Source organism: Palaemon carinicauda, chromosome 43, assembly GCF_036898095.1.
Source record: "Palaemon carinicauda isolate YSFRI2023 chromosome 43, ASM3689809v2, whole genome shotgun sequence".
NCBI lineage: Eukaryota > Metazoa > Arthropoda > Malacostraca > Decapoda > Palaemonidae > Palaemon > Palaemon carinicauda.
This window is the reverse complement of record NC_090767.1, coordinates 23,608,003-23,622,321: the sequence shown is the minus strand read 5'-3', so window position 1 is coordinate 23,622,321 and position 14,319 is coordinate 23,608,003. Positions and strand designations below refer to the sequence as shown.

At 50.6% G+C, this 14,319-nt stretch overlaps 1 protein-coding gene and 1 long non-coding RNA gene across 4 annotated transcripts in view; both read right to left on the bottom strand.

Annotated features, from left to right (window-relative positions):
* Positions 1-13,580, bottom strand: part of LOC137633617 (uncharacterized) — a 64,619-nt gene extending 51,039 nt beyond the window's left edge. The window contains exons 1-2 of the long non-coding RNA XR_011042307.1: positions 13,173-13,580; positions 5,864-6,274 (exon numbers count right to left, since the gene is read on the bottom strand). This is a non-coding gene — a long non-coding RNA (uncharacterized lncRNA). The remainder of the gene's footprint in view (positions 1-5,863; positions 6,275-13,172) is intronic.
* Positions 1-14,319, bottom strand: part of LOC137634019 (uncharacterized) — a 411,582-nt gene that overhangs the window by 257,202 nt on the left and 140,061 nt on the right. The gene's annotated exons all lie outside the window — the stretch shown is intronic.

Below are 14,319 nucleotides of genomic sequence, written 5' to 3'. Positions count from 1 at the left end.
TGACGTTTTGAAAAGTTACCCAGGTGGAAAAATAAACAATACTGGTGAATACGTTGAAGGACGTATAATATTTCAAGACTCCCTCCCTTCCAGGTACCGACCGGCTGGAAGTGACAAACGATGCCTGGAATGTTATGGAAATCAATCACAGAAGGAGAAGGGGGGTTTTATTTTTATTTAGTTTAGTTTATGGCAATTTACACCCATTAAAATATTGGCGTACTTTTTTTATATTATACCCCAATGGTCCCAACAGGGAAAATAGCCCAGAGAGGAAAGGAAATATGGAAAAATTGGAAATAAACAAACTATATGAAATTTCAACGGACATGGATAAGACACTTCTACATAAGATTTTCCTACTGGTTGTCTCTTCAGACCAATGATCATTTTTCTCTCAAACTTGTTATATTATTAGTAAATCTCCGAGATCATGTCTTCGCTAAAGGTATTCTGTATTACCCTTTCGCTTTTTTATTCTAGAAACAATTTTAACTAGACGACAGTGCTGTTTTTACTTTAAAGGTCATTGTAACGAAAACAATCGATGCAGACAGTTAACTTTTTTATCTTTTACTTCACTTTATGGGATGTTATCTGTCTTGTCACACCAAGCAAGACCTTTGAAACGGCATTTATTTGCCGTTAACAACGTTAAGGTTTTCAGAGAATTATACAGCACAGTCCACGTTAATTGTCAAATCTTGCTTGTAAAGGATTTTTAGAAAAATGAAACAAGAATGAATATAGAACTTCAAATTCTTGAAAGCTTATATATAAACAGTCCCTCTGACGTCAAGTGGGAGTTCGTTATACACTGGGCCACATATCTGAATGGTCTAGAACCCGCAGTCGATGTGCATCTTGGCTCTGGTAACTTTAAATCAGAAAATGTTTTTATTTTGACCAGGCTGACACGAGTCTTTTTATAGTTTATATAAGACATATCTGTTTTGACGTTGTTGCTATTTTTAGAATGATTTATTGTTAATTTGTTCTCATCATTTATTTATTTCCTTATTTCCTTTCCTCACTGGGTTATTTTTCCCTATTGGAGCCCTTGGGCCTTTAGCATCTTGCTTTTCCATCTAGGGATGTAGCTTGGCTAATAATAATAATAATAATAATAATAATAATAATCTGTAACTACCCAAGTCTCGTGTCGATGTACGGCAGTTTTTTTAAGGTTTCAAAGGCCACTCATGAATGACAGAATCAAGGGACAGTGACATTGCCATATCGAGCAGGACAATGCCCTTGAGACTGATCATATATACATATGATCAACACCCAAGACCCTCTCCACACAAAGCTAGGAACAAGGAGGGACAGACAATGGCTGTTGATGACTCAGCAAATAGACCTATAGGCTACCTCAAACTCACCCTCCTTAGCTAACAAGGACGGTGAGGTTGCAGCAACCGAAGGAACTATCGAGTTTGAGCGGGACTCTAACCCCAGTCTGGCGTTCACCAGTCAGGAACGTTACCTCATCAGTCACCACAACCCTGAGAGTTTCAAGGTGTAAAGGCTACTCATGAATGGCATAGGCAAAGGGCAGGGACATTACTCTAGCAAGTAGGACAATGTTCCATAGACTGCCTATATTCTTACAGACGTTTTCCTGGAAGAGGCCCTAGGGGGCCTGTGGCTCCAGTATGGTAGCCAGGACACTATGTGGGTGGCGGTGGCACGTGGTGTTTATCTGAGCTTTATAATTGAGTTTTTTATCCTGTGTTTTCCAAAATTTATCGCGTCTTGACTCAAACTGTACCACCTCGTCCGGCAAATTGTTCCAAACGTTAACCATGCGGTTAGGGAAGGAGTATTTGCAACTGTTCAGCCTGGCTCTTGTCTTGAATAATTTCTTATCATGGCCCCTTGTCACACTATCCTCCCTCATCCTGAAAAGACCCTCAGTACACTCCTTATCATACTTGTTGTTGACGATCTTAAATGTTTCAATCTGATCTCCTCTCGATCTCCTGTACGCTAATGATGGTAGATCTAATCTCTTAAGTCTCTCCTCATATGGCAGTTCCTTGAGACATGGCACCAGTTTCGATGCTCTCCTTTGCACATTTTCTATTGCATTGATATCCTTGATAAGATGTGGGCACCACACTTGGTTGGCATATTCTAGGTGTGGCCGTACCAAGGATGTGAAGAGAGGCTTAAATGTTGCCGGTTCCAGGTGTACAAAAGTTCTCCTAATGAGGCCCACTATCTTATTTGCCTTCTCTATTTTCTCAGCCAGATGGTCAGCTAAAGTAAGTTTGTCGTCAATGACTACACCAATGTCTCTTTCCGTTCTGGTCTTGCTGATGTTGTTGTACATGATGTAGCCATTACCGTCTACTGAGGTGTTGCCAATTCTCATGTATTTGCTCTTCTCTAGATGGAAGAACAAAAGCCATTTCTCTGTCCATTTTCTAAGCTCGTCTAGGTCCCCCTGCAGTCTGTTGCAATCTTCCACATCCTGAATCTTCCGGAACACATTAGTGTCGTCAGCATACAAAAACACCTCGCTGCCGTGCTTAACCACTTCAGATAGATCATTTATGAACAGAACAAACAGCAAAGGACCCAGTACCGAGCCCTGGGTTACTCCACTAATAACCTCTTCCCAATCTGATGCCTCACCGTTCACTAAAACCCTCTGCCTTCTCCCTGTTAAGAAACCCTGGATCCAGTTCAGTAACTTCCCTTGGATATTATAGCTGGCAACTTTTGTCATCAGCCTTTTGTGTGGTACGCGGTCAAAAGCCTTCATGAAGTCACAGTAAACCACATCCACTGCCATCCCCTCATCAAGTGCACACGTCCAGTTATCCAACACTTTAATGAGCTGTAATGCTGTTGATCTCCCAGATATAAATCCAAACTATCTCTTGCTAAACATGTTTTTTTTCATGTGTGTTAATATTTCTTCTTTGAGTAGTGATTCCATAAGCTTACAAATGACACTTGTAAGGCTGACCGGTCTGTAATTTCCAGGATCTTTCTTATTTCCTTTTTTTAATAAGGCAGTAATATGTGCAATTCTCCATTCCTCTGGTACCACACCCTCCTGTAGTGAGCTGTTGAACAATATCCTAAGTGGTTCCAATAGTTCTTCCATCAGTTCCTTTACAATCCTTGGATGTATCCCATCTGGACCGGGTGATTTGTTCTTTTTGAGTTTCTGGATTACTTTCCTTATTTTTGCGTGGGTGATATCCACTCCTTTAATGACAGGTACTTCTCTTGCTGTAGCCTCTGGTATTTCCCCTTCCGGTTCTCTGATAAATACCCCGGAAAACTGTTTTGATAAAATATCTGCCTTCTCCTTGTTGTTAGTTGTGGTACTTGTTTTCTCATTTCTGTCATACAGGTCACCTATACCTGACTTTGTTCTTGTTTTAGATGTAACATAATGCCAAAAAATCTTGGAATTATCTTTCACATGACTCGATATTTCTTTCTCCTTTATCTTTACAGCATTTCTGGTCTGCCGCCTGACTTGATTATTTAGCCACCTGTACTCCTCCTCCACGCCTCTGACAGTTAGAACACGTTGGCGCGCATGTGAAGGAGCACGAGACCGCGCGGGTGAAGGAGTGCGCTGAGCACTAAGCGATCGACGGCGGCGCGTAGGAGAACGACGATGGCCAGGCGAAAAAAGTCGCGAGCGACTTGGCGAGTGTTTGCCAGGCGGAGAGCGCTGGCGCGATGGTGAGCGATGTCGCGTGCGTTCCGGAGAACGATGGCGCGTACCACGAACAAGCGAACAACTGCGCGCAGGCAATTTATCGCGCGGGCGAGTCGGAGACCTGGGGTGATCAGACTGAAAAGGGCGAGGGCGCTCAGGAGAGCGCTTGCGCACAGGCGAGTGATCGCGTGTACGCGCAGGAGAACGTTAGCGCGCAGTAAGATTACTGCACACATCTGAAGAGGTGGACGAACGCGCAGGCGAACGCTCGCGAACAGGAGCTTTAGCTCGCTGTTGCGCCGGAGCAGAAGGGCGCGCAGGGGTGCGTGGGCGAGGCGACGGGTTAGTACCCTTGCCTAAGTCCAGATCAGGTGATCATGGATGCGGTGATGATCGTTGGCGCGCTGGGCGCACATCAGGAACAGGTTGAGCAGTAGCGCGACTGCGCACAGGAGAACGATGGCGCTCAGGAGAACGTGGGTGCGCCTTGCGCACATCAGGAACATGAGGGCGCTGCTTCGCAGGAGACCTGCGAGAAGGAGAGCGCTGGCGAGCAGGTGATCGCTGCCACGCAGGAGAGTGCTGGCGAGCAGGTGATCGCTGCCGAACAGGAGAGCGCTGACAAGTTAAGTCCGAAGATTGTAACTCTGGGGAGCGCTTGAGCGCTACTGCACGCGAACGCGCAGGTGGGCGCAGGGGAACCCTGACGTGCAAGGGACTTACCCCCACCGTGAGTAGAGACCCTTTACCACGAAGGGATCGGTGCCTGTTGGATAACAGGGTGAGAAGGCGCCCAAACCGCATCTGCAGCCAGGAACAGAGAAGGCAGGTCGGAAGGTCTGGCAGGCGTAGGGGATCGCGAACGATCCGCGGAGAGGTCAAGGGGCGCTGTTGTGACGGGCTGCTCCTGACGGGGAGGATCAGGAGAATACGACCCAAAGAGGCACCTCCAAACTCCTTTATAGGGAGAAGGAAGTCCTCTGCTGCGAAGAGGCCGACGGGCCTTACGTCGAATACGACCACAAGGAAGGGCGTCCGGGTCATCAGTCCTCCGAAGAGGAGTCTCTGTCAGCGCGCTCCCCCGAGGGGGAGACCCGCCCGCAGGAGAGACCGTGGGACTCCCCTCCCCCCTCGGAGGATCTTCGGAGGGAGGAGAAGAGCCATCAGCAACGTCTGCAACAGGAGCAGTATCAAGGGTTTGACCAGACCCGTCGGAAGCCTCGGGCAAAACAGTGTCGACAAAATCCGAAGGGAATACCTCCGGTATTACCGGCGACTGTTTAACCGCAGCCCCAACTGGATCAGGTCAAACAGGGCTTCCTTGGAGGGCGTGCCCTTAAGCCCCAAGGAAGCCCAAAGCTGAAACAAATCATTATTAGCAACAGTTTGGTCAAATTCATCAAAATCCAAATTATCCTCCCCGGGAGGAAAAGAGGGAGCTGCCACGCTAAGGGAGGCAACGCCCTCTCCCGCACCCCGAGGTCGGGAAACACCACTAGGGCCTGCGCTACCACTCGGCAGCCTCTCACGAGAGACCGATCGAGTGGGAGCTTCGGAGGAGGTTCGGGCGGCGGAAGAGGAGTCCTTGGAGCCTTCCTTCTTCAAGGTTGCCCCTGAAGGAGAACGGTCTCTCTTAGACTTCTTCTTACGCCGGCGGCCGAACTTCTCCCACTGGGAGGCAGACCACTCCCTATACTCACTGCACGTATTCTCTCTATCACACCGTCGGCTTTGGCACTGCGGTCAAAGGGTGAGAGGATCGGTGTCCTCCGCTGACTCCCACAAGGGCGGCCAGCGAGTCCAGGGCACTTGCGCATAACGATGACAACAGTCGAGGCCAACTTCCAAGCACACAGAACTAGAAAAAGTAAAAAAACAGATTAAGGCTGTCATTAACGAGGACGAAAAACAGCAACGTCTGTCTTCGTCCGAGCCAAAAAGTGAAGTGGGACAACTCACAGGTGTGTGGTGGGGGAGGGGTAGCAAGCTACCTCTTCCCTACCCCCTGCTAAATAGCGGGGGGTAGTTAACGCTCGTTAAAAATCTAATGGCTCATCATTTCAGCTACGCCGAAAGTAAACCCTATGTAAATAGCGTGGTTTGTATTTCGGTTACGGAACAATTACATATTTAAAGATACCATTACCTTCAACAAGTAACAGGAGTAATCACCTTTTGATATTATTGTTGGACGAGCATATGAAAAAGAAGACATTCTCGACGGGATCCTGGTTTAGCATACGCACGCCCGTGAAGCTGGGACACACACGGCCGCAAAGTTGACGTCGGCCTTTTACCAGAGGGCGTACATCTCCTCCAGACAGAGGTCCAGTTGAAAGTAGTCCCTCAGGAGTCTCTGGCATTCTGTCTCGCTGATCACACCGGATTGGTAATCAGAGTTACCATTTACTTTGCTTCTTTCGGTCTTTTGTCTCTTCGCTTTCGGCGCTGGCTTTTCGCAGTCACGCACCGGAAGCTCCGGTGCATCGTGGGTCTGATAGAGGATGCCGGTGTCATCTTGGCACAGTCCAAACGTGGTTTCCAATGATGCCGTGTCATTTCCAAGAGACAGCTTCCCCCCATCTGAAACGCCAAATGTTGTGTAAAGTATTGACATTTTCATCAACTTTTGACACCAGAAATGAGACTACAGTACTGTATTATTAAAACTGCCTCTTCTCATTCATCACCATCAAACCTCACACTTCTTTATTCATTACTGTATTCCAAAGAGTTGCCAAACCTCTTAGACACTATAAACCCCAAAAAGGAACCCCACATCTTTGCTAACACTCTATATAGTCATTCCTTCTTCCTAATAAAATCATACATTTTAAAAAGTACAAAATATGTGGCAGTATGTTAAGTGTCGGTACTTTTGCTTTACATTTCTTAACCATTGAAGAATATGAAAAAAGTGTATAAGACATTATTGTTCATAATCAAAACATCAAAGAGATGGCAGTCTATCATATTGATTCCAACTGTCTCGCAGAGTCTACCTTAAATAAAATCCCCAGGTTTTAAAAGTAATTTCTGTTTTCCCTAACTATACAAACCACCGTTCTTCAATAGGAGACTTATTATCCTTAGGAGGGAGGAATTCCCTCTGATTAAACTGGACGGTTTACTTTCCCGGGAAATGCCAAAGCACTTTGGTCCTGTGGAGGAGCGGAAGTGACGGCTCCTGCCCATCAACCTCCCAACGACTTGGACGTGAAGATGAGGAAGGTGATGGGATAAGCCACTACCAGGGACTGACAGACGATCAGGGAAGAAACTACATCTATGTGGATTGTACGTTGTCTGAATGTGTGGTCATAAGAGACCATGGGTTGCATACATCTTCCCATCCTCACCAATCATAAGGCCTAACTGCATCTATCATCCGGTCCAACAAACAACAGGCTGACTACTGTGCCCCAAAGGAAGAGGAGAAAACAAAGAAAATCCCAGTAAATGTTACATCTCATTTTGTTTATAATATTACGAGAAGGTTGAAGCAATATAAAGAGAAAGAAAAAGATAAGAAAGAGAGAAATTTAGATTCGAACTGGGTGAGCAATTTCCCCAAGTTCGAGAGCCCTCTTGCCCGTCACCAAGTTTCAGCACGGGAATAGAATGCTGTGCTGAATCTCAATGACTTCATCAAGGCATTCTCTCATTAAGAGGGTTGCCAGGAATGAAGCGAGCTGATAGTGTTATCGAGTGGACTTCGGACCACCTCAGAATCTCTACTGCAAGATGGGATAGTTGTTGTGAAAAGGTACCTCCCTATTTGTTGATATAAGCCACTACTGTAGTGTTGTCGCTCATCACCGCCACGGAGTGGCCCGCCAGGGTCCGTTGGAACTGTTGAAGGGCCAGATACACGGCCTTCATCTCTAGCAGGTTGATGTATAGGTACTTTTCTGATTCTGACCAAAGGCCTGAGACCCTCAGGTTCAGAATGTGGGCCCCCCACCCTTCTTTTGACGCGTCCGAGAACAGTGTCAAATCCGGGGGAAGGACGAGAAGATCCACTCCCTTTCGTAGGTTTTCGTCCATCAGCCACCACCGCAGGTCCGCCTGTTTCGTGGATCCCATAGGGACCAGAGAGTCCGGGGAATCGGTGCCCTGATTCTACCGGGACTTGAGCCGTCATTGCAGGGATTTCATCCTGAGACGGCCGTTCGGGACCAGACGGGCCAGGGACGCTAGGTGACCTAAAAGACATAACCATGATTGGGCTGGATGCTCTTCCCACCTGAGGAAGGGCTCTGCAACCCTCCTCAGCCTTGCTATCCTGTCATCTCTTGGAAAAGCTTTGTGGAGATTGGTGTCTAATAACATGCCTAGATATACCAGTCGTTGGGTCGGCTGCAGAGAGGACTTCTCGAGATTTACATTGATCCCCAGATCTTGGCAAAGTCCCAGAAGCCTGTCTCGGTGTCGAAGAAGGGTCGACTTCGAGTCTGCCAGGATCAGCCAGTCGTCCAGATATCGGAGGAGACGGATGCCGTTCCTGTGTGCCCACAACGAAATCAGGGTGAACACTCTGGTGAACACCTGAGGTGCTGTGGAGAGACCGAAGCACAGTACCTTGAACTGGTAGGTCTTGCTGTCTAGGCTGAATCTCAAGTACTTCCTGGAAGACAGATGGATTGGGATCTGGAAGTATGCGTCCTTCAGATCCACTGTGCACATGAAGTCTTGTGGTCTCACTGCAAGTCTGACCGTGTCCGCTGTCTCCATGCTGAACGAAGTTTGTTTGACAAACTTGTTATGAGTTGAGAGAGCGACGACGGGTCTCCAGCCTCCAGACGCCTTCTTTACAAGAAAGAGTCGACTGAAGAAGCCTGGGGAGCCGTCGACAACCTCTTGGACAGCATCCTTCTTGAGCATGGTCTCGACTTCTGCCCGAAGGGCTAGCCCCTTTGCCGATCCCATGGCATAGGAGCTCAACGACACTGGATTCGCTGTCAGGGGAGGTTGAGATGTTGTGAATGGGATGCGATATCCTTGGCCCATCACAGAGATCGTCCAGGAATCGGCCCCATGTTGCTGCCACCTGTGCACGCAACTTTGTAGGCATCCCCCCACAGGTGGACACGCAGGGGGACTGCCAATCCTAGCGTTTACGGCCATGGCCGCTCCCTCTAGGATTTCTGCCTCCCCTGGAGGACTTTCCGCCCCTCTTGTCCTTGACAGGAAAGGGCTGTGGCTTAGACACCTTCCTCTTAGCTGACGGAGCCTGCTTCGGTGTCCTGCAAGGCTGCTGTTGATGCTGTTGTGGAGCTGGAGGCTTGTAGGGCCGAGATGTGAGAGCCCTTTTGAGGAGCGAATCATGATTCGACTTCCTCCACCTCTCAGCTATCCGTTCTATGTCCTTGGGCTCAAACAAGCTTCCTCCAAGGATGGAGGAGTGTCTGAGCCTGCAGACATCCACGGCGGGAACCTTCGGATGGAACTTATCGGTCACTGCATCAAGTCGCTTTAAGATCGAGTTGGCCCACAGGTTGGTAACCTGGTGATCCAGGAACTCGATGGAGCGTGTGCCCGAGAGGAGGAAGATCTCCAGGGCCTTCCTATTGCTCTCCTTAGACAAGTCCTCGGAGCGCAAGAGGATGCCCAGAGAACCCAGCCAGACGTCCAGCCACGAAGTGGTCTGCATGGCACACTTCGCGACCTTCTCCTAGCTAAGGATCTCCGAAGCCGAGAATGTCACCTGCCGGGAGGAGAGCTTCTCAAGAGGAGTTCCCCTTGTGAGCTCTTCCACCGAGTGGTGGAGGGGAAGAGCTATACTGGACTCCCCCATGATCTCAAAATACCTCCTCTGCTGTAAACGAGGAAGTGGGAGGAGTTTGTTCCCGGAAGAAGAACGGCTGGAGGAGGCGAGTTCCGAGAGCTAGGCTTCGACCTTATCTCTGGCACTCTTCACCCCCTGGGACCAAGGCAAAGCTGCACTGGCCGTTGGGGGTTTCTGGGTACCATAGACTTGGTCTAGGACCGTATCCTTGCCTTCGTGAGGGGCGATCTCCAGGTCCTTGAACCTGTTGAGTTGCCTCATCAGATTCAAGACCTGCCAGAAGGCATGCTCTGACTCGTGCTGCTCTCCTCCCTGTGGACTGGCAGCTGAGTCTCCTGTCCCCAAAGGCTCTTCTTGGGGAGACACGTAGACGTTCTCCCGGGGTCTGGTTGGCTCTGGTCGGATCCATGAAGAAGACCTAGGAATCGTCTTTGAGTCCTTGGGTTCCCTCCTAGGAGGGATACAGGACTCAAGCAAAGAGGTCTGGAAGGTACCTTCCATGCGAGACGTTTCTCTTCCTCGAGGTGGGGTTCCTCCCATTGGTGCCGTGGAAGAGGCCCTCACCCCGCTGGACTCTCCTGAGGACGGAAAACCTTCGTCCACAGGAGACGGAGAAAACGACTGCGAAGGAGATGGAGCCTTCCTGTCGGACCTCTTAGGAGCCAACTTCTCCCTGGAAGAAGTCACCACGAAGTCTACTCCTCTCCTTCTCTTCAGCGGGGGTGAGTCTGTCTTTGGTTTAAGTACCAGATCAGCGAGGCCCAGCTTCACAGCCTGCACCACCGCTTTCATCAGGTGACCAAACTAAGACTGACGGGTGACCGACGCAGTGTCAGTAATCCCTGCTGGAGGGAAGGGAATCTCCTGATCCTTCCGAGTGGACGCAACGGGGCCTGCCTGAAATGAAGAAAGGGAAGAATGTCGCCTGGACCTCTCCGGTGACTGTTCCTGGTCCTGGAGGAGAGCCCTGCGCTTGCGCGGTGGCGATCCAGATGGCGATATGGAAGTACGCGTCCCCGTAGGAAGCACGCGCTGCGGATCCCAGCGAGAATGGGGGTCTCGCGATGGAGCATTCGGAGGGTCGCGCTTGGGCGACTGCTGGATCGCGGGCGAGTGGGCGTGCTGGCGAGTGGGCGCGAGGGCGTGCTGGCGAGTGGGCGCTAGGGCGCGCTAGCAAGGGAGCCGTTGGCGTAGAGGTGAAGGTGCGCGCGAGGGTAGAGGAGATCGCTGTCGTTCAGGAGAACGATGGTACGCAGGAGATCAACGGCGCACTGGAGATCGATGGCGCGTGGGTGAGCGATGGCGAGTTGGCGAGCGATGGCGAGTTGGCGAACGCTGGCGAGTTGGCGAGTGATGGCGCGTTGGCGAACGATGGCGCGCAGGTGACCGACTGCACACAGGTGATTTAGCGCGTGGGCGCGTTGGAGACCTGTGACGATCCGAGGCATGGGCACGCTGGCGAGCGCTTGCGCACAAGCGAAGGATCGCGCGGGCGCGTAGGAGATCGTTGGCGCGCAGGAGGGTGTCGATGCGCAGTCAGCTGGGGCGCAGGATCAGATGGCGAGGAAGTGGGCAAGGGCGACGCTCGCGGTCAGGCTCAGAAGATGTCTCGTGGGCGCGAGCGCGCAGGAACTCCTGAAGTGCGCGCGCGCTGTTGCGAAGGCGAAGATGGGCGCACAGGTGCGCGTGGGCGAGGCGAAGGAGTGAAGTCCTTGCATGCGTCCAGATCCGAAGATCTTGGGCGCGTGTTGGCGCGCATCAGGAACAAGGTGCGCAGGGCGCGCATCATGAACAAGGTGCGCAGGGCGCGCATCAGGAACAAGGTGCGCAGGGCACGCATCAGGAACAAGGTGCGCAGGGCGCGCATCAGGAACAAGGTGCGCAGGGCGCGCATCAGGAACAAGGTGCGCAGGGCGCGCATCAGGAACAAGGTGCGCAGGGTGCGCATCAGGAACAAGGTGCGCAGGGCGCGCATCAGGAACAAGGTGCGCAGGGCGCGCATCAGGAACAAGGTGCGCAGGGCGCGCATCAGGAACAAGGTGCGCAGGGCGCGCATCAGGAACAAGGTGTGCAGGTGCTCACTGACGAGCAGGAGATCGTGGGCGCTCAGGAGAATGATGGCGCGCATGGCGCGCAGCAGGAACTGAAGGGCGCTGACGGCTAGCAGGAGAGCGCTGGCGAGACAAGTCCAAAGACTGAAGCTCTGGAGAGCGGTTGTGCGCTACTGCGCGCAGTTGAGCGCGCAGGGGACCCCTGACGCGCAAGGGACTTACCCACACCGTGGGATAAGTCCCTTTGCCCCGAAGGGACCGGCGCCCATCGGATGACGGGATGAAAAGATCTGCGGAGAGGTCCAAGGACGTGGCTGCGACAGTCTGCTCCCGACGAGAAGAATCCTCTGCAAGGGAAGGCGGCGGTGAAGAAGACCCGAAGAGGCGCCTCCTAACTACCTTGTAGGGAGAAGGAAGGCCCCTACGGCGAAGAGGACAGCGAGCCTTACGGCGAAGGCGACCTCGAGGCAGGGCATCCACATCGTCAGTCCTCCAAAGAGGAGTCTCTGTCAGTGCGCTCCCCCGAGGAGGAGACGCATCTGCAGGAGAGACCGTGGGACTCAACTTTCCCCTCGAAGGATGTTCGGAGGGGGAGGGGGAGGAGGAGGCGGAACCTTCAGCAACATCTGCAACAGCAGCAGCAGCAGCAGCAGAGGTTTGACCAGACCCGTCGGAAGCCTCTGCCACAACAACGTCGACAATAGACAGAGGGTCTACCTCTGCTATTACCGGCGATTGCTTGACAGCTGCCCCCAACTGGATCAGGTCAAACAGGGCTTCCTTGGAGGGCAAGCCCTTAAGCCCCAAGGAAGCCCAAAGCTGAAAGAGATCATCATTAGACACAGCATGGTCATCATCGTAATGAGAATCAATATTCTCCCCCGGAGGAGGAGGGGGAGCTGCCTCGCTATGGGAGGCAACGCCCTCTCCCGCACCCCGAGGTCGGGAAACAGAACAATGGCCTACGCTACCACTCGACGGCCTCTCACGAGAGACCGACCGAGTGGGAGCTTCGGAGGAGGTTCGGGCGGCGGAAAAAGAGTCCTTAGAGCCTTCCTTCTTCAAGGCAGCCCTTGAAGGAGAAAGGTCTCTCTTGGACTTCTTCTTACGCCGCCGGGCAAACCTCTCCCACTGGGAGGTAGACCACTCCCTGCACTCACTACAAGTTAAGTCTCTATCACACTGTTGACCTCGACACTGCGGGCAAAGGGTGTGAGGATCCGTCTTGACCGCCGACATGAATGTTCCACAGGGGCGGCCGGGGAGTCCAGGGCACTTGCGCATAATTGCGATGAAGGTAGAGGCCAACTTCCAAACACACAAAGCTGAAAAAAAAGAAAAAACAGATTAAGGCTGTCAAAAGCGAGGACGAAAGACAGACACGTCTGCTCATCGTCCGAGCCAAAAGTGAAGTGAGACAATTCACCGATGTGTGGGGGGAGGGGTAGCAAGCTACCCCTTCCCCTACCCCCTAGCTAACTAGCGCGGTGGTAGTTAACTCTCGTTAAAAATCTAATGGCTCGTCATTTTCAGCTACGCCAAAAGTAATACCCTATGTAAATAGCTTGGTTTGTATTTCGGTTACGGAACAATTATTAATTTAAAGATACCATTACCTTCTACAAGTAATAGGAATAATCACCTTTTTATATTACTGTTGGACGAGCATATGAAAAAGAAGACATTCTCGAAGGGATCCTGGTTTAGCATACGCACGCCCGGGAAGCTGGGACACACGGCCGCAAAGTTGGTGTCAGCCTTCGACCAGAGGGCGTACATCTCCTCCAGACAGAGGTCCAGTTGAAAGTAGTCCCTCAGGAGTCTCTGGCATTCTGTCTCGCTGATCACACCGGATTGGTAATCCAGTTTGCCGTTAACTTTGCTTCTTTCGGTCTTTTGTCTCTTCGCTTTCGGCGCTGGCTCTTCGCCGTCGCGCAGCGGAAGCTCCGGTGCATCGTGGGTCTGATAGAGGATGCCGGTGTCATCTTGGCACAGTCCAGACGTGGTTTCCTATGATGCCATGCCATTTCCCAGGGACGGCTTCCCTCCATCTGAAACGCCAAATGTTGTGTAAAGTATTGACATTTTCATCAACTTATGACACCAGAAATGAGACTACAGTACTGTATTATTAAAACTGCCTCTTCTCATTCATCACCATCAAACCTTACACTTATTCATTCCTTACTGTATTCCAAAGAGTTACCAAACCTCTTAGACACTATAAACCCCAAAAAGGAACCCCACATCTTTGCTAACACTCTATATAGTCATTCCTTCTTCCTAATAAAATCATACATTTTAAAAAGTACAAAATATGTGGCAGTATGTTAAGTGTCGGTACTTTTGCTTTACATTTCTTAACCATTGAAGAATATACAAAAAGTGTGTAAGACATTATTGCTCATAATCAAAACATCAAAGAGATGGCAGTCTATCATATTCATTCCAACTGTCTCAAAGAATCTACCTTAAATAAAATCCCCAGGTTTTAAAAGTAATTCTATTTTCCCTAACTATACAAACCACCGTTCTTCAATAGGAGACTTATTATCCTTAGGAGGGAGGAATTCCCTCTGATTAAACCAGACGGTTTACTTTCCCGGGGAATGCCAAAGCACTTTGGTCCTGTGGAGGAACGGAAGTGACGGCTCCTGCCTATCAACCTCCCAACGACTTGGACGTGAAGATGAGGAAGGTGATGGGATAAGCCACTACCAGGGACTGACAGACGATCAGGGAAGAAACTACATCTGTGTGGATTGTACGTTGTCTGAATGTGTGGTCAT